Below are 19,557 nucleotides of genomic sequence, written 5' to 3'. Positions count from 1 at the left end.
GATACAAGGAAAAGATTAGTCCAAAGGACTAATGGACCACAGCTACCAAGGCCTCCACCAGACTGAGTTCAGTACAGCTAGATGGTGTTTGGCTACCACCACTGGCTGCTCTGACCAGAATCACAACAAAGGGTTCTGGACAGAGCTGGAGAAGGATGTAGAACAGAACTCTAACACACACAAAAAAAGACCAGATTTACTGGCCTGATGGAGACTGGAGAAACCCCAAGAGTATGGCCCCCAGACACCCTTTTAGCTCAGTGGTGAAGTCACTCCCAAGGTTCACCATTCAGTCGGGTATTGGACAGCCCCATAAAACAAATCAGGACTAATGGGGCACAGCAGTCCAGGGACAAGGACTAGAATGCATGAGGGGACAGGAAAGCTGGTGATAGGAAACCCAAGGTTGAGAAAGGACTGTGTTGACATGTCGTGGGGTTGTTAACCATAGTCATAGGGCAATATGTGTACTAACTGTTTAATGAGAAACTATTTTGTTCTGTAAACCTTCATCTAAAGTCCAAAAATAAAGAATTATCTATGTGAGATCAAATAGACAACAGCAATTCAAAAGGTTTGATGGGAAGCCTAGGGGACAGTGAGTTTAAGACAATGGTGATGGGATAATTTGGAAAAGGATAGTGAGAGTAGCAGCACAACTGGAAGAACGTAATCGATGTCACTGAATTGTACATGTAGAAATATTTGAAATGGTGTATCTTTGGCTATGTATATTTTCACCCAAAAAATAAAAAAATGTCCTCCAAGGTCGAAAAGGGAGAGTGTTGACATGTCGTGGGGTTGTTAACTAATGTCATAAAACAATATGTGTACTGACTGTTTAATGAGAAACTATTTGTTCTATAAACCTTCACCTAAAGTACAATAAAAAAATTTTAAAAAAAAAGAATCAGAGAGCTAGTAAGGCAGTCAGGATTGAGGGGTCATGATCCTGGAAAAAAGAGGAGGGCCACAGAGGTTAATCCAACATTCCATTTACTGATTTTCCCCCATGGAGGGTTTTCCAATCATAGACTGAAAAAGGCAAGATACCTGAAAGCCAGGCTGAGGGGGGAAAAGAAAAAGGAATTCAAGACTGCCAAGATAGCTACATATAATTGTCCAAGTTCCCAGAGAGTAAAGAGTTACAGAGACATAAGCCTGGCACTCTGTCCAGTTTTCACCTTGAGATAGTTGCTAATTTCAAAGCTTTTTGGGGCTATCTTCTCTGAAGCCAAACAGAAATTGGGGAGAAAGCTGAGGGGAGCTTCTGGCAATCTTACCATGTGGTAAAGACAAAAATTGAAGATCAAAACTGGACAATGAGGGAGAATCCTGGTAAATATACGAGCTTTAGGTGGGGCGCACCAGAGCAAACCAGATATAGAATCAGTCTTACAAAGACTGAAACTCAGACAGGAATCAATTCAGTTCTGGATTGGATAAAAGTGATATGTTCACACTCTAACTTCCTGCCAGATGATAGGGTGACTTACTTCCAGAAGAAGATAATCACCCAAAGTTTCTACAGTTTTTCAGAGAGTAGGTCTGGCATCCAATAAAAAAATTACTAAGCACAGAGAGAAACAAGACCAAGAGAGAAAGGGGTGAAAAAAAAGAGCATTCAAATAGAAACATCTGCACAGGTGTAGGATTATCAGACATTGGTTTTAAAGTAACTATGATTATCATATTCAGGAAAATAAATAACAAGGTGAATATTCCAAAAGGACTGAATACTTTTTAAAGAATAAAATGTAAATTGTAAAACAGAAAAAAAAAACTGAAATTAAGAACTCAATGAAAGTGTTTCATAGAAGATTAAACACAGCTAAAAGAGGATCTTGCAACTCGGGCTTGAATTTTTTTCTTCAGTTCTTTCAGCTTGAAAAATGCCAAGCATGTTCTACCCTTTCAGTTTCCTAACTCCTGGTCTTTGCACACGTCATTATAATACTTTACTTTGTGTTCCCAAGCCACCCTTTGAATCTTCTATTCAGATCTTTTACTTCATCATTTCTTCCATACACTTTAGCTACTCTATGCTCAGGAACAAGTTTCAGAGTCTTCTGACTTCCATTTTGTTTTTTCTTTCTTTTCTGTCTCTTTAATGACCTCTTGCTTTCTTCATGTATGATGTCCTTGATGTCATTCCACAACTCAACTGGTCTTCAGTCATCAGTGCTCGATGCAACAAATCTGTCCTTGAGATGATCTCTAAATTCAAGTGGGATATACTCAAGGTTGTACTTTGGCTCTCGTGGACTTGTTCTAATTTTCTTTGGTTTCAACTTGAACTTGCATATGAATAATTAATAGTCTGTTCCACAGTGGGCCCCTGGCCTTGTCCTGACTGATGATATTGAGCTTTTCCATTGTCTCTTTCCACAGATGTAGTCGATTTGATTCCTGTGTATTCCATCTAGGTCCACGTGTATAGTTGCCATTTATATTGGTGAAAAATGTATTTGCAATGAAGAAGTCTTTGGTCCTGCAAAATTCTAGCATGCGATCTCCAGAGTCATTTCTATCACTGCATTTTCCAACTACTGATCCTTCTTCTTTGTTTCCAACTTTCTAATTCCAATCACCAGTAACTATCAATGCATCTTGATTGCATGTTTGATCAATTTCGAAGTAGGTAAAAATCTTCAGTTTCTTCATCTTTGGCCTAAGTGGTTGGTGCATAAATTTGAATAATCATGATATTAACTGGTCTTCCTTGTAGGTATGGATATTATCCTATCACTGACAGCATTGTACTTTAGGATAGACTTTGAAATATTCTTTTTGACAATGAATACCATGCCATTCCTCTTCAATTTTTCATTCCCAGCATAGGAGACCATATGATTGTCCAATTTAAAATAGCCAATACCACTCCATTTCAGCTCACTAATGCCTAGGATATTGATCTTCATGTGTTCCATTTCATTTTTGATGACATCCAATTTTCTTAGATTCATACTTCGTATGTTCCAAGTTCCAATTATTAATGGATGTTTGCAGCCGTTTCTTCCCATTTTGAGTCATGCCACATGCATCAAAGGAAGATAAAAGGAATACGCAGAGTCACTGTACCAAAAAGAATTTGTCGACATCCAACCATTTCAGAAGGTAGCATATGATCAAGAACCAATGGTACTGAAGAAAGAAGTCCAAGCTGCACTGAAGGCTCTGGCAGAAAACAAGGCTCCAGGAATTGACAGAATACCAACTGAGACGTTTCAATTACTAAATGTCGTGCTGGAAGTGTTCACTTGTCTATGTCAAGAAATTTGGAGGAGAGCTACCTGGCCAAATAATTGGAAGAAATCCATATATGTGCCCATTCCAAAGAAAGGTGATCCAACAAAATGTGGAAATTATTGAACAATGTCATTAATATCACACACAAGTAAAAATTATGCTGAAAATCATTCAAATACAGTTGCAGCAGTCCGTCAAAGAGAACTACCAGAAATCCAATCTGGATTCAAAAGAGCATGTGGAGAGAGGGATATCATTGCTGATTTTAGATGAATCTTGGCAGAAAACAGATAATACTGGAAAGATGTTTACCTGTGTTTTATTGACTATGGAAAAGCATTCGGCTGCGTGGATCATAACAATTTACAGATAACATTGTGAAGGATGGGAATTCCAGAACACTTAATTGTGCTAACAAAGAACCTGCACATAAACCAAAAGGCAGTCGTACCAACAGAACAAGGGAATACTGTGTGGTTTAAAATCAAGAAAGTTGTGCATCAGGGTTGTATTCTTTCACCATACTTATTCAATCTGTATGCTAAGCAAATAATCTGAGAAGCTGGACTATACGAAAAAGAACACGGCATCAGGATTGGAGGAAGATTCATTAACAACCTGCAATATGTAGATGACATAACCTTGTTTGCTGAAAGTCAAGAGGACTTGAAGCACTTACTGATGAAGATCAAAGACCACAGCCTTCAGTATGGATTGCCCCTCAACATAAGAAAAAAAGAAAAAAAAATCCTCACAACTGGACCAATGAGAAACATCATGATAAATGGAAAAAAGACTGAAGTTGTCAAGGACTTCATTTTACTTGGATACACAGTCAGTGACCATGGAAGCAACAGTCAAGAAATGAATGCAGCAAATGTGCTGCAAAAGACCTCTTTAAAGTATTAAAAAGCAAAGATATCACTTTGAGGACTATGGTGCGCCTGACCCAAGCCATTGTATTTTCATTTGCACTCATATGCATGCAAAAGCTGGACAATGAATAAGGAAGACTGAAGAAAAATGGATGCCTTTGAATTATGGTGTAGGTAAAGAATATTGAATATGCCATGGACTGCCAGAAGAATGAACAAATCTATCTTGGAAGAAGTACAGCCAGTATGCTCCTTAGAAGCGAGGATGGCAAGACTTCATCTCATGTATTTTGCACATGTTATCAGGAGGGACCAGTCTCTGGAGAAGGATATCATGCTTGGTAAGGTAGTGGGTCAGCAAAAAAGAGGAAGACCCTCAATGAGATGGACTGACACAGTGGCTGCAAAAACGGGCTCAAGCATAACAACAATTGTGAGGATGGCCCAAGATTGGGCTACGTTTTGTTCTGTTGTACATAGGGTTCCTGTGAGTTGGAACTAGACAACACCCAAAATGAAGTGCATAGAGTAAAATGGATGAATACTATAGAAGGAAATGTAACGGATATATTGGTTAGAGAGAAAAGGTTTAATATACTTGTAAATGACGGCAATGAAAGGCAGAAGAGAGAAAAGGGACAAAAGAAATATTAGAAGAGATAATCGTCAAGAATCATTTGAGAAGATAATTTGCCACACGAATGGCCAAAACTGATAAAAGATGTCAAAGCCAGATCCAAGTAGCTCTCCAAACCTGAAGTATGATAAATACATTTTCTAAAATAATACCTCAGAACATCATAGTCCAACTGTTAGTAACTAAGAAAAGAATCATTAACATAGCCAGAGAAGAAAAGAAATATTACCTTAAAAGAAGCAATAATAATACTGACAGGTGACTTTGTAGATAAATGATGGGATCCAGGAGAAAATGGAAAGCTATATTTAAATGGCAGAAAGAAAATAATTACTAAGCTAGAATTATACAATCGTGGAAAATGTATTTTTAAAGTGTAGGTTGTTTTAACTGTCTTAAAGAATTAAAAACTGGAAAAATGTATGAAACAATGTATTTCACACACTGGACAACAGGCAGTTCAGTATAATAATCTTCACAAGAATAAATATAAATGAAATGAGCCCTAAAATAGCTAGAAAGTTTCTAAACCATAGTGCAAAGAAGAAAAATCCATACAGAGCCCAGTGAACTCCCTGATTTGAGGACAAAAAATTGTGAAGTTAAGAAGGTCAAAGCAGCCAGAATTCACATGGAGGAATATAAGAGAGGAAAGATCTGCACAAAGAGAACCCTGGACATCTGCAGAGAATTCACCTCAATTCTTCAGCTGTGTGCTGATCAGAACATGTGTGTGGAAAAGGTATCAAGGCCAAGGAAAAGCCACCAGAAATGAGCAGGTGTAAAAACTGTCAGAGGTTACATATGGCTGGGAATAATTTACACTGACAACAGTCAAAGTGGAGAAACTTCATAATAGACAGGATATTGGGTTGAGTACACAGAAGGGCATTGCCTTAATAGTAACGTCATGTTAGCCACAGACTAACAACTGCATTTTCCCTGCCTAACAAAGCTTAAAAGCAAGGATACTAAACAGCTATTATAAATATACTTTATATGTTTAAGAAGGTAAAAGAATGCATGAGTATGTTAAGGGAAGACATGAAAAATATAATTTAAAAAGACCCAAATTTAACTTCTAGAAATGAAAAGTACAATGTGTGAGATGGAAAATACACAGGATGTGATCAACAGTAGATTAAATTGCAGAAGAAAAATGAGTGCACTATCCAAAATGAAACACAGAAAAAGACTTTTAAAAATGAACATGAGATGTGTGTATGTGTGTATATATATGTATACGTCTATATGTATGTATGTGTATATACATACACATGTGTATATATACACATGTGTATATATATACACATACATATATAGACATATATATATATATATAGGGTTGTTTTGTTATTGTTAGATGCTGTTGAGTCATATGGTTGTTTTGTTATTGTTAGATGCTGTTCAGTCAACCCTGACTTACATATAACAGAATGAAATTTCATCCATTGTTACACCATCTTCATGCTTCTTGGTACATTTGAGTCAATTATGGTAGCTGTTGTGTCAATCCATCTCATTGAAAGTTTCCCTCATTTATGTTGGTCCTCTACCCTACCAAGCATGTTCTTTTCTAGCAATTGGTCTTTTCCTGATAATGTGTCCAGAGTAAGCCAGTCAAAGTCATGCCATCCTCACTCCTAAGAAGCATCCTTATTGGATTTCTTCTAAGACTGTTTTGTTCATTCTTTTGGCAGTCCACAGTGTGTTCCATATTTGAGACTATTGAGAAGATCATGGCTTGGCACACCTTAGTCATCAAAGTGACATCTTTGCTTTTTAAAACTTTAAAGAGCTCTTTTGCAGCAGATTTCCCCCATGCAATACATTATTTGATTTGTTGACTGCTATAGAAGACGCAGGAGTCATTGGGTGGTGCAAATGGTCAAGCACTCAGCTACTAACCAAAAGGCACCTCTTGGTGGATTTGAGCCAACACATTAAAAGGCAGAGATTTTCAGAGTGGATTTAAAAAAAAAGAAAAACTAAACTTATTCTATCCCCTAAGAACCCCACTTTCAATTTAAAAGCACAAATGGGTCAAAACGTAAATAATACTCTACAGAAATTAGAAAATATTTTGGACTGAATGAAAATGAGAACACATCATATTAAATTTGTGGGATACAACTAAAGCAGTGTTTACAGGAAAATTTATAGCGTTGAACGCTTATATTAGGAAAAAAGAAAGGTCTGAAGTTGATCACCTAAGATTCTACTTTAAGAAACTAGAAAAAAGGAAGGCAAATTAAACCCAAAATAAACAGAAGGAAAGAAATAGTAAGCAGAAATCAATGAAATTGAAAGCAGGAAAATAATAGAGAAAATTAACAGAACTGAAAGCTGGTTCTTTGAAAATATCAATAAAATTGATAAACCTCTAGCCAGACTTACCTCAAAGAGAGAGAGAGAGAACAAATTACCTATATCAGAAATGAGAAGGGACATCACTACAGACCCTGCAGCTATTAAAAAGATAATCAAGTGTAGTCTGAGAGCCACCTATGTTTGAATGCACAGACAGCTTGTGCATAATTAGATTCTTAGGCCCCATCCCAACCATGGTGAATTAGAATCTCAGGGTTGGAGAAGTGATGCTGGTGATCTGCATTTTTGCAAACACTCCAAATGACTCATTCAAAATGAAGCCCAGAGGGCAACGCCTCTGAGTAAGTTCAGCTAGCGTCCAAGCTTTATAGCTCAGATGAAAAATTGAGGTTATCAAAAAAAGGAGAGTGCAATATAAACTTATGTGAGGGGTCTAGATCTGGCATCTCTGGAAACAACTTGCCTGGCACTTTGTAAAAGGGCAGCTGATGTGAGGAATAATGACACACACACAAATTCAAGATTCCTTCCTTTTCCCCTTCACAGAGCATATATGTTGAGGACGACGGCGAAATAGAGGGGCATATTTCCGTGTGTGTACCTCTTTCTCAGCTGAATGCCCGAAGATTTACGAAGAAGTAGACGAAATCATCAGTAAATACCACAATGATGCATTCTGAACTGTTCATGGGACCTTCTTTGTGCTCTGCCCAGTTTCTAGGTTTCTAGTTGTAACATCAACCATTTTCCCCCACCTAGAAAACAATTGAAAGTAAGGAAGTTAGAACAATATTATTATAGGGTTAGATGTAAATCTTTATTCTTTTTAAGTAAATCATTCACAAACATACTGATTTGACTCTCATTAGTAACAAAGGATTCTCAAAAGACTAGATGCATTAGTTCATCGTGATATCATTGTTTTAAGCTCACAGCAGCCACAGTGACTGGTCTTTCTGTTGTGCAAGGAAGGTATTCTCTGGCCATAGCCAACTCCTCAAACCCCAGGGCTTCCCACTGGCCCAGGCAGGATAGAGTCCTTGCAAGATCCAGCCTATTATATACTGTTTAAATAAAGATTTGCAAGGAAAATATATTCATGGCAACATTCATTACTGATCCTTCTCAAAACTGTCTGGAGAATTCCCCTAGAGGGCATAAGAAAGAAATTAAACCCTGTTTTCCTGAGTTATTTCCTGCTGTTTTTCCACTTCATTGGTTTTGCTCCCATAATTGTGTGTGTTCCTATAGCCACAAAATGTTTTAATATGGCTGAATTATTTTCCTACAACTTCTGGATCATATGTCAACAATCTGAGTGCAAATAACTTTAATAATAATAATGATAAGAAGAAGAAGAAGATACTCCTCTTTACTGCCGTCTCTTAACTCTTTAACTTCTTTTAATATGATCTAGACCTGCTGTCTAAAAATACACTAATAACCAGACCCAAATCTATTTCTCATTTCTCATCCTCTCCGTCCACCACTGACCGGTGCCTCTTTCTTGGAGCTCTTGCCCCTTTTGTTTTCCCTACCACTGCTCTCCTCCAGCTCTTCTCCTATTTCGGGGACCTCACAGGTCCTTGTCACCGAATCATTTTCAAAAATGTATTCTGAAAAGTTGGACATTTCTCAGTTTTAATCAGAGTGCTTTTTTCCTTTCATTCCAAATACCCTCCAGAGCCTCTCACCTCTTCTCAAGGCTTCAACTGTCAGCAATCTACATATCTAGCATTTACATCTTTGATGCAGGCACCAAGGCCTTCTGTCCATAAATGTATCCCACTGTATTTTTCCAGTGTCATCTCCCACTACTCTCTCACATACCCTGTGTTCCAAACCAACTGTTCTGCTCATGGTTCAGCCAACATGTCAGATGCTTTCTTACATCCATAGCTTTGATATTCTAGTCCTTCTGCTTAAAAGCTCCAACAAATCATATCCAGCAGTATATTAAAATAGCAAATAAACTATTATCAAGTCTGTCTTATTCTAGGAAGGTAAATATGGTTCAACACTAGGAAATATAATATTAATATAATTAGGGTTATAGATATGACAAAGGAAAACCACAATATTATCCTCAGTTGAGGAAAAGACATTTGGTAAAATTCAACAGCCTTCCTGCTTTTTTATATGCATATATTACTAAAATTAAAATGTTAACTCTGTAACATGATAAAAAAGAACTCTATCTCAAAGCAATCATCACCATTATAGCTAGTAATGAAATCCTAGAACTATCTTCTTTAAAGGGAGCATCTTTACAAGGATGCCGATTATCATCACCATAATTTAACATTTTTCTGAAAGTTCTATCCGAAACAGTGAGACTAGAAAAAGCTATACAAAGTATAAATTTAGAAAAGAGGAAAAACAGCCCATTTATTTACATATATTGTGATTATCTACATAAAAATGTACCTGACAATCAATTATATCTAATAATAAACTTTAGTGAGGTGACCAAATAATAAACATTAAAAATTAATCACTTTCCTGAAATAAAGCAATATCAGTTAGAAAATATAATCCAAAAAATATACCCAGAATGACCAGGACCAGTAAGGGGGAAAAAAAAATCAGTCACCAACACACATAGTATATATATATTGATCTTATATGCTCAAATATAAAGATATTTCATAGCATCTTATTTATTTATTAAAAACATTACTGTGATTTTTTAAAATGCACAAATGGTCAAGTTTCAAAAACAGTATTCCAATAGGACCATCCATTCTGATGAGAATAATAATAATTGCTTTAAGTTGGACATAAGGTTTAAAACCAATGAATTGTAGAATTTAAAATGGTGAATTTTATGGTACGCCAATTACATAGCAATAGTTTTTTTTTTTAATTTGGAAATACATATAATGCCTCTACAGAGGTGACTAGACATCGTCACAGAGGGTTGTGCTTACCCGTATATGGAGTTTGAACATATCTGTGTAGAAACACAAACAAGACACACGTAGCATATATTATATGAACCAAAATAACAGTTTCCAAATCTATTACTGGCAACATTGAGACCTTCTACTCCCATGCAATGCCTGATGGTACCTGATGGAATTCCAGATCACTTTACAACTTTTCACGCCTTTTCATCACACATTTCCACCTACCATGATCATTCAGATGTGAAAGTGCACATAAATACTGATTTTATCCCTGGCATTACATTATTTATGCTGCTCTTGTCTCATTGTGTGCATAGGGCACAAAAACTCTGAGACTTCCCTGCCCAAGTTCATAGAATAGTGGCTTCCAGACCTGGAGCTTGAACCCAGGTCTCTCGATTGCATGCCAGAACTGGGGCAGCCCCAGGGACAAGAGCAGGAGCACCTGATCTTCTTCCCACAGCAGGACCAGCCTTCACCCCATGGCTTCACCCCATGGCTCCAGGATCTGGCCCATCAACTCCCAGGAATAACAACTACCATGGTGGTGGGGGACACCAGTGAGTTAAGGACTGTGCTAAGCACTTTCTACACCTTCCAGCAATGTTTACCAAAGACGCCCAATGAGAAGCAATAACTGAGGAACACCTAAACCCCTTTCCAAGGTAGCTGAATCAGAATATTTAGGGTAGGGAGGGGACTTCGATTGTGAAGACACCCCACAGGCGTTTCTTGTGATGATGCAAGTTTGCGAAATGCTGCATTGCTTCATGCCATGACTTTAAAATCTCATGAAAATCTGTATAATGGATAGAGAAATTGAGCAAAACCATTTTGAACATGAACTCCATTCAGTTTCCAAGGATTATTGGAAGGTAGTGTGAGGATCTGAGACTATCTGAGGAGGTCAGTAGTGAGTGATTTAAGATTCCTGAAAAATGATCGACCTAATTAATAAACAAAGGTATGCAAATGTAAACAGGGTAACTTTTTTGGCCATACAATTAATATCTAATTAGTAAAGATTTAAAATGTAACCAGTGTTGGTTAAGGTTCAGGAAAATGGATGTTCTAACCTGCTGATGGGAGAGAATTGATACAAACTTACTGCTGTAAATCCCTCATCCCTCTTGTAGAATGTATCCTTAGGAATACACACACTTGTGCAGGAATGAATTTGCAAGCCGGCCTACTGTTGCAGTGTTTCGGTAGCAGAAAGTAATCCAGGTGTTCAACAGCAGAGGATGAATGACTACATTAATGGGTGGATTAATAGAAGAAAATACTATGTAACTATTAAAACAAAAAAAAGATGTGGATCCACAGGCAACGACTTGTAAAAAAAAACACAATGTAAAATAAAGTGAGAAAAGAAGGTTGCAAATTGTATATAAGATCCTTGTTTGTTTTAAATGAAAATTGTGTGTGTTTTTTAAATGTATATATAATATATTCATATTTATATACCTTATATTAAGATATATATGTATTTATTCATAAAAACAAAGATTTTAATGGATAAGTACTAAATTTCTAATGGTGAATCTCTGGGTGATGAGGTTTTGGTTAATTTTCTATTTTCTTTTCTTTCCTTTTTTGCTTGTCTGTATTTTATAATGCTTCCATGATTATTTTTGAATTTATAATATGAATACTTGTATAATATGAGCTTCCCAGGACCTTCTGAGGTGCTCAGGAAAGGACATGCTGACCAGCAGGTAGGCAGGCAAGAGAGGAGGGCGAAGTGACCAAGCATCCCTCTGAGAGTTGGCCTGGAAGGCAATTGGTCTCTGCTCTGGCTTCTTGTTCACAGAGAGGCGAGGCTGGCTCAGGCCCCAACGGAGACGCTGACGCAGGCGACAGGGAGGTGTGCGAAGCCGGGCGTGAGCTGTGCCAGCTCTCGCTAATCCTCTGCAGTATGGTTCGCTGCTAATTTGTCATGGCACATATTTGCCTTATGTCTAATTAGCATCAAATTGCAAACTGCTATTTGCTAACAATTTGTTGCATCAATCTGCTTGAAAATCTATAGTTTAGAATTGGATTGCAACTTATCCTGTCTATCAAAATTCTTGTTCACACATACACAAAATAACTTCTCCTTCCCGCCAAAAATGTCGCAATGTTTGCAGTGGCACAAAAGGCAAGAGATGTGAGGGTTTTTTTTTCCCCCCCAAAGGGAGAAGAATAACCATTCATTGTGAATGTCCTGGCCTTGATTTCCACGCTGAGGGAAGATGACTGGGGTGTTTCACACATAGAGAGGATGCTGATCCAGGCCTTTCTCAGAGACTTTCCAAGAAAGCCAAGACACAAAAAAGGACTAGAAATAGGGCCCCCGGGGTCAAGTTGTGCAAAGAACAACTGAAAATTTTTCAAGCCCACACCCTTTCCTACTGAGAAGCACAGCCTCACCCCAGTATTTTTCATGCACCAGCCCATTTGATGCTAGCAACCATCTGAGGAAGTAGAGGCTAGTATTTTCCCCATTTACTAACAGTAAAGTTGAGGCTGAAAGAATAAATAGCCCAAGGCCATGTGTGTAGCACGTGGCAGAACAGGAATTGAAGCCCAACCAGTGATGTTTCATTGCCAAGTTGTCCCTCTAAGTGTTAGTGTTACACTGTGGGGAAAAATAATGATAATGATAAAAATAGGAAATAAATATCTAATAATTGACACAGTGGCTGCAACAATGGACTCAAGCATAACGATTGTAAGGGTGGCGCAGGACTGGGCAGTGTTTCTTTCTGTTGTACATAGGGTCACTATGAGTTGGAGCTGACTTGATGGCACTTAACAACAGCAACAATTGTATCTTGTTAGTTTGGTCTTGGGGAGACAAAACAACTAGACTCCAATTACCTCTTTGTGATTCCAAAAAGCTACCTCCTATGGTCCAACTGGAGCCTCATGGCACAGTGGTTAAGAGCTATGGCTGCAAACAAAAAGGTCGGCAGTTTGAATCCACCAGTCACTCCTTGGAAACCTTCTGGGGCAGCTCTACTCTGTCCTGTAGGGTCACTATGAATTGGAAACAACTTAGTGGCAACAGGTTTTGTTTTTTGGTTGATGATCCAACCAGAACAAAGAACAGAGATAATCTCGCTGGCAGGAGCGACAATTCCTGTGGAGCCCAAGTAGAGTCAACAAGGTGATGCTGGAGTGGGGAATCCCCCTGGTTCCCAGCACAGAAAGCTTACTCTCCGCTGCAGAGCACAGAATTCGTAGCTGGGACAGCCTCAGAGCTTACTTCTCTAAAAATGTTCCATCCGTAAAAATCATGAACCTCACTAGTGGCCAAAGGGAAGAGACACTCATGCTGCATAGCAGGCTAGTTCTCCTTGGCGTCCCTAAAGAACAACTTTGCTTTGGGGAAGGAAAAACAAACAAACATGCTAATATTTTAAATAAACATAAGAGATGTTCGAAACCTCTACTTTTGTAGCTATTCCTTAGAATTTCCTTGGAGGAGAGATAAAAGATTATGTAAGAGGGTCTTCAAAGAGGGGATAGAGAAATCACCACAGGGATCCCTGGACTGTCAACAAAGTAGCTGTCTCCTCACACCCAAGAAAGCTCTCAAGAGCAATTAATTTGATATGCAAGATTCACATTCCTTCCACAAATGCTTCTGGAGCACCTTCCAGGTGCCACAACTGTGATAGGTGCTGGGGACAGAGAGGGGAGCAAGGTGAGTCAACCCATTCCAGAGCAAAAGGAAACTAACTGGCTACTTCAAGGCAGTGAGGCAAGTTCTTGGTAAAGATAAACACCGGTCCCTCAGTCTGGTGACAGAGAAACAGAGAAAGCTTTCTAGAGGAAGATATGTTTAGCTGAAACATGAAGCACAGGTGGGAGGGATGACAGAATCCTTCTGGACAGTGCAAGGGACAGGTACAAAGACCCAGAGATAAGTGTGTGCATGATGGTCTCTCTCAGGGAACTAGAGCAGCTCCATGTGGTCAAGGTCAGTCCCTGGGCCATGGCAAGGCCAAGGATGAGCCCGCAGTTCCTGAGCTCTCTTCTGCCATACAAGGACCTACCAGTTGCTGTTGAGCTGACCTTGACTCATGGTGGTCCCATGTGTGTCAGGGTAGAACTGTACTCCATTGGGTTTTCAAAGGCTGCCTTTTCAGAAGTTAAATTTCAGGGCTTTCTTCTGATGTGCCTCTGGGTGGACTAAAGCCTCCAACCTTTCAGTCAGCAGTCAAGCAAGTTAACCATTTGTACCTCTGGATTCTGGTCTATAATTACCCACTACTCTGCTCCTTCTGGACTTGAAGCCCCTGCAAAAAAGCAGAATCTTAGAATGCCTGCAGGGGAAGTTCCATTTCCACTCTTCCTTGAGAATAAATCCATTTCCAGCAATTTCCTCCATTGAGCTCACTGGAAAGGTTGGGCAAAGGGAAAGAAGATTCTGAGCCAAATCACTCAGACACAGGAAGCAGGTTCAGAAGCTTTCTTCACGTGTCCTCTTGGAATGATTTTTTCACTTAATGAGACATTAAATGAGTGTTTTCCCCATGCAGGGATTCAGATAGAAATTATTCTAGCAGCCACGATATGGATGTACATTTTCCTGTGTGCGGACTGGAAGGACACCAGATGCTGCACAGACCTGCAAGTGACACCCAAGTGCACTGGGGAAGGCAACCAAAAGGTGCCCAGGAAACACATATCATCCCAAGAAAATGGCCTCCGGAAGAAAGGAGGTATATCCACCCTAAAGAACTGTGGTTGCAGTTCAAGTCCATTCTGTGAGTCATATAAGCCTTCACAGCATCCCCCACCACACACAGATACCTAAGTTCAGGATCTGGGAGAACAAGCAAAGAACGTGGTGTTGATGAGATACCCCAGCAGGGCCGTCAGATGAAGAGCTGTGCAGAGCCCAGAGACAGGGGCCTCCAGGGTGAGGTGGTCCCTCGCTCAGAGTCTTCAGGTAAAGATCTGTGCCAAAGCCTTCCCAGTCATTTGCACATGGATTTTCCCCAGAAAAGGGTGGCACCAGCCATCCACCAAGCCTGTGACAAGCCCCCACTGGCATGGATGGTATCCAGGAACACAAAGCCATTATGGCTCTTTAATCGAAGCCTGCATAATCTCTTTGGATTTGGTTTAAGTCAGATGTCCTTAGAAGGCAGGTGTACAAGGCATTCGATCACCCACTGATGGGTGGAATCTGCTGTAGTGGTCCCTCCCCCATTGCCACCTCCCAGCTGTCTGGCAGAGAACTGAGAGGTGGGTAAACTCCTGTATCTGTGTATTCTGCTTCCAGGGAGCAAAACCCCAAGGCTGTCACATCAATAGGTGCACTCATGCCACGTATTCTCCATGGAAGATGTGTAGCGCTGATAGAAAGGACAAACTTTCTTGGATGTCTGAACTCAGAGCTCCAGTCCTGGAAGGAAATGAGGAGCTCCTGGAGCTTCCTCCAGGATGTCAGCCTGTGTGGGAGCCGGCACCACAGCAAGGCCACTTTCGCATCTCCCTTCTGCTGGTACAGCACACTGATTCCTAACCTTTCAGTAACTCAGAGGCATCTCTGCCACTTCCACACTGCTCCTGTCAAAATGCCAGGCTACTAACTATATAAACTTTATTTTGATGTCTTGCTTTTCGGGAATAATTACTCTGTACCTAAAACGTTAGCCTATTTACTGCTTGTGCAAAAAGATGACAATAAAATCAATGTCGCACAATTCCCCAAAGTCCATCAAAGTCGTTTGCAATGTTAATGGATCAGTGGGTCTAAGAGGTGTGAGATCATACTGCTCTGAGCAGGCGCCCGGCTTCAGTGAAGGCTGCTCTTCCTCTCGTCAGCCTGCTAACCCCAGTCTGCCAAATTTATATATTCTGAAAAGTTGGCTCAGTCCGTGGGGCGAGAGAGTGGGGGCAGAGGGTGGCAAGAGCAGATTGACAAGTACATAAAATCACAGACTGTGTGAGCTGGAAGGATCTTACAGGGGCTGACAGTTCCAGCCCCATCATGTAGAAACAAGGAAACCAGTCCAGAGAGCGGGAGTGGCTTGCTCAGGGTCCCATAGCTAACAGGTTGTGAAGCCAGAACGAGATCCCGCGTCCCCTGGATTCTGGTCTATAATTACTCACCACTCTGCTCCTTCTGGAATTGAATGATTGTCTCTCTCTGTCTCTGTCTCTGTCTCTGCCTCTGTCTCACTCTCTCTCTCTCTCGCTCTCTCTTCTGACTTTCCCTCCTAGAGCACAATCATGTCTGGATGGAAGTGACACCTTAAGCAAGGGGGCAGGCTAAACTGTACCTCCCAATCACATCAGTAATAACAAAAATACCGGCTGCTGTTGAGCTGACTCCAGCACATGCAGCCCCATGTGTGTCCAAGTAGAACTGTGCTCCACAGGGTTTTCAACGGCTGCTTTTTCAGAAGCAGATTGTCAGGCTTTTCTTCTGAGGTACCTCTGGGTGAATTCAAACGTCCACCCCTTTGGTTAGCAGCCAAGTACATCAACTGTTTGCACTACCCAGGAACTCTGTAGCTAATACAGTATAGGCACCTAGAAGAGGCTTCAATGCTGAAATAAATTCTGGATAGTTTTCATAAAACTTTCCATTCCATGCAGTCACAACCCATGCTGGCTGATTGGTCCTAAGAAGTCTTAGGACAAGGTGAGTGTTTGACTTTGTTTACCCAGCATATCTAACATGTCTACAAATGAGCCATTTTAGTGGGTGGACTGAAGAATTCACTGTGGCAAACTCAGCCTTAAATGGACTCCCCAGCATCACACTGGGGTTTTGATGGCATTCCAGGACTAGAGAGGGCAGCCAGGTGAGGGCAGGAGCAGAAAGAGGAGCAGAGATAGCAGACTGCACTGCATCACCTAGGACTGCAGTGTGGGCCCAGGGCAGTGGGCTGCCTTCTATCCCAGCATGAGTGTGAGGCAAGGGTGGGTTGGATGGAAGCCAAGAGGGGGACACTGAGAGAGACAGCCCCCTCTTTGTCCAGTCTAAGACTATGGCCATGTCTCACTGATGGGGGCACCCAAGGACAGTGGAAGGCAGAGGACAACATTCAAAAGGCCTTTGGAATGGACAGACCCAGCCCTTGCACTGAACTGCCTTTGGTGCAATGGCTGGGCTGAGCCACCTCTCAGGCCTGCTGTGGCTCCAGTTGTCTTTGTTAAGATGCAGTCCAGACAAACCAGTTGTGCAAATGGGATCACCCTGTCTAGGTACTGATTCATCCCTGGTGGTCAGTACCTGGAGCAGATGCTCACTGAGGTCTTCATCATCTTCCAGTTTTGTTTCTCATCCCCAGAAACGTGTTGCCTTCTGCAGCTGCATCAAGAGAACAAGCTGAGGACTTTAGGAAACAGCCCCTTTCCTAGGCCCCTGATCTCCCCCTCACTCATATCCCTGGGCATTTCCACCTTGCTGTTCATCCCACTTTTCTGCCCATCCACAGTGGTTTGCAGGATTTCCTTGTACCTTTCCCAGAAGCTCAGCGGAACGTTCCCTGGAGAAATGTAATTCTGCATCTAAGAAATGGCTGTACAACTCTACTTTTTGTTTTCTGTACCTAGAACAAAATGTATGTTAGCACTAATGTCCCCAGTGTGAAGGTTTTTAATCATTTTGGGGGTGAGGGGGGACTTCATGCAGTTTCTCTAAAATCTGTCCTGGTTCTTGCTCCTTAGATTCCCTTTTCTTTGACTCAGAAGAACTCATTTTAATCAGGGAGGCATGATTCCCTGTTAGAGAAACCATTTTCCTTTCCTCCAGTGGGTTGGATTTGTTTAGCTGTTCACTGATCCTGTGCTTGATTAATCACCCCCTGCTGCATTCTCCCAGCTCAGCAGTTGGGGCCATGAAACCCACTGGGCTCTAGAAAGGCATTTGAATTGCTCTAGTTGTCTTCATGCCCCGTGGCCATGTGGGGACCCGCTGTAGCTTTGGGCCATCATGCCACCATTTTCCATTTGAATTTCTTTAAAGCTCCCAAGTAAGTAGGAGCCAATCCCAATTATTTATTTGTCCCAGACTCCTCTGTCAATACGGCCCCCAGCACCCTGTACACTTCCCCACACTAAAGCTAATTCTTCCATCTTGCCTCCATCAAATGGTAATTGGATGAGGAGGCCTTTCCGGAAAAAGCAAAGAGCCCACAACAAGCAACTAGAAGCGGTGGAAGAATCGAGTAAGATGGTGAGGATTGAGTGCAAGATGGTAGGAATGAGAGAAGTGAGTTAGGAAAGTAGAAAAAAGAAGGAGAGAAATAAACAATCTGAGAGAGAGAGAGAGGAGCGTTCCATTGCTCCTGCACTTGGTTCCCAGACCTAGGCATCAATCACCGGGTATATGATGGAGGAACTCTGTCCCCTTACCTATGACCAGCTGCGATGTTTTTTCGGCGATTCCACAGGAGTCAAAAACCCAACAAAGCACATCGCAGGCGCTGTAAAGGGAACATGCTGCGCGTGTCTGTGACCACTGTATGCAAAGCTTGGCATTAGTCACAGCCAGGCCGGCTGTGACAGGCCTGAAGTGAGGGAGATTAATGCGAGGCTGGGGCACTTTATTATTGTCATTCTGTTCTTTCAGACTCTGCCTCTGACTTTCAATTTTGCTCCAGAATTAATTGTCTGCTCCCTGCAGTATGACTGATGGAGAAGGATACGCGTAGCCCAGGCACCTGGCTCTGGCCTTGACAGTCTGAGGCCCGGTGCGGGAAGTATTGTGTGTGGTCAAAGCTGGGGACAGACAGGCATCTCTCAAAGAAATCAGCCCACTCCACACCTGGCTTCACTCAAACGTGACTGGAGATTATCCTTTGCTAAGGGAGATGCCCATGGCCCTGTTAGGGACTCTCCTTGGAACTCCAAACTTGGTTGCTCAGTGGAGTTCTTCCCAGCCCTTCGGTCTCAGATTTTCTTCCTTTCTAAGGTTCTGGGCAGTAAATTAGTAGTACAGCCTCCTAGACCCCAGCCCTCCCAGATGGAAGATTTTTGTGAGCACGTTATATACAGCATCTCTGACAATAGGAAATGAAGGCTCTGCGCTGGCACCGTTCTCTAGTTGGAGAACTTGCAGGAGCCACATATTCCAGCTCCCTCCAGGTCCTCATTACCCGCTCTGCTGCATTCTCCCTGCCTCAAACAAATCTTTAAGCTGGAAAACTTCCCTTTGTATGAAAGCCTGAAAGAAGTTGCCAACAAAATAGAAATGCTCCTGCTTTAGAGGGAGTTGAGAACCTAGGACATGGTTATTGAATGAACAAATGAATGTATGAATGCATGCAAGGACAAACGAATGAATGAACAAATAAATGGGGTTCCTAAGAACAATGAAACAGAAAGAGGCATATTTTGTTCTTATAAATAAATAAAAATCCTTCCTAGTCATCTTTCAAGTCATATTCAGATATTATCCATTGTTTTAGACCTTTCTTGTTTGTTTCCCTCACATTGGTTTAGACTTATGATGACCCTGTATACAACAGAATGAAACTTTGCTGGGTCCTGCGCCATCTTCATGATTGTTGGTATGCTTGAGTCCATTGTTATTGCCATTGTG

General features: G+C 41.0%; 1 long non-coding RNA gene across 10 annotated transcripts in view; it reads right to left on the bottom strand.

The window, feature by feature from the left end:
- LOC111819632 (uncharacterized) overlaps positions 1 to 19,557 on the bottom strand; it is a 203,601-nt gene that overhangs the window by 116,888 nt on the left and 67,156 nt on the right. For all 10 annotated transcript variants that reach the window (XR_002823217.1, XR_002823218.1, XR_002823219.1 and 7 more), the window contains one exon: positions 7,694 to 7,847. This is a non-coding gene — a long non-coding RNA (uncharacterized LOC111819632). The remainder of the gene's footprint in view (positions 1 to 7,693; positions 7,848 to 19,557) is intronic.

This window comes from Trichechus manatus, unplaced genomic scaffold (genome assembly GCF_000243295.1).
Source record: "Trichechus manatus latirostris isolate Lorelei unplaced genomic scaffold, TriManLat1.0 scaffold00014, whole genome shotgun sequence".
Lineage (NCBI taxonomy): Eukaryota > Metazoa > Chordata > Mammalia > Sirenia > Trichechidae > Trichechus > Trichechus manatus.
The sequence above is the reverse complement of the archived record's forward strand: the minus strand, read 5'-3'. Positions and strand labels throughout refer to the sequence as shown.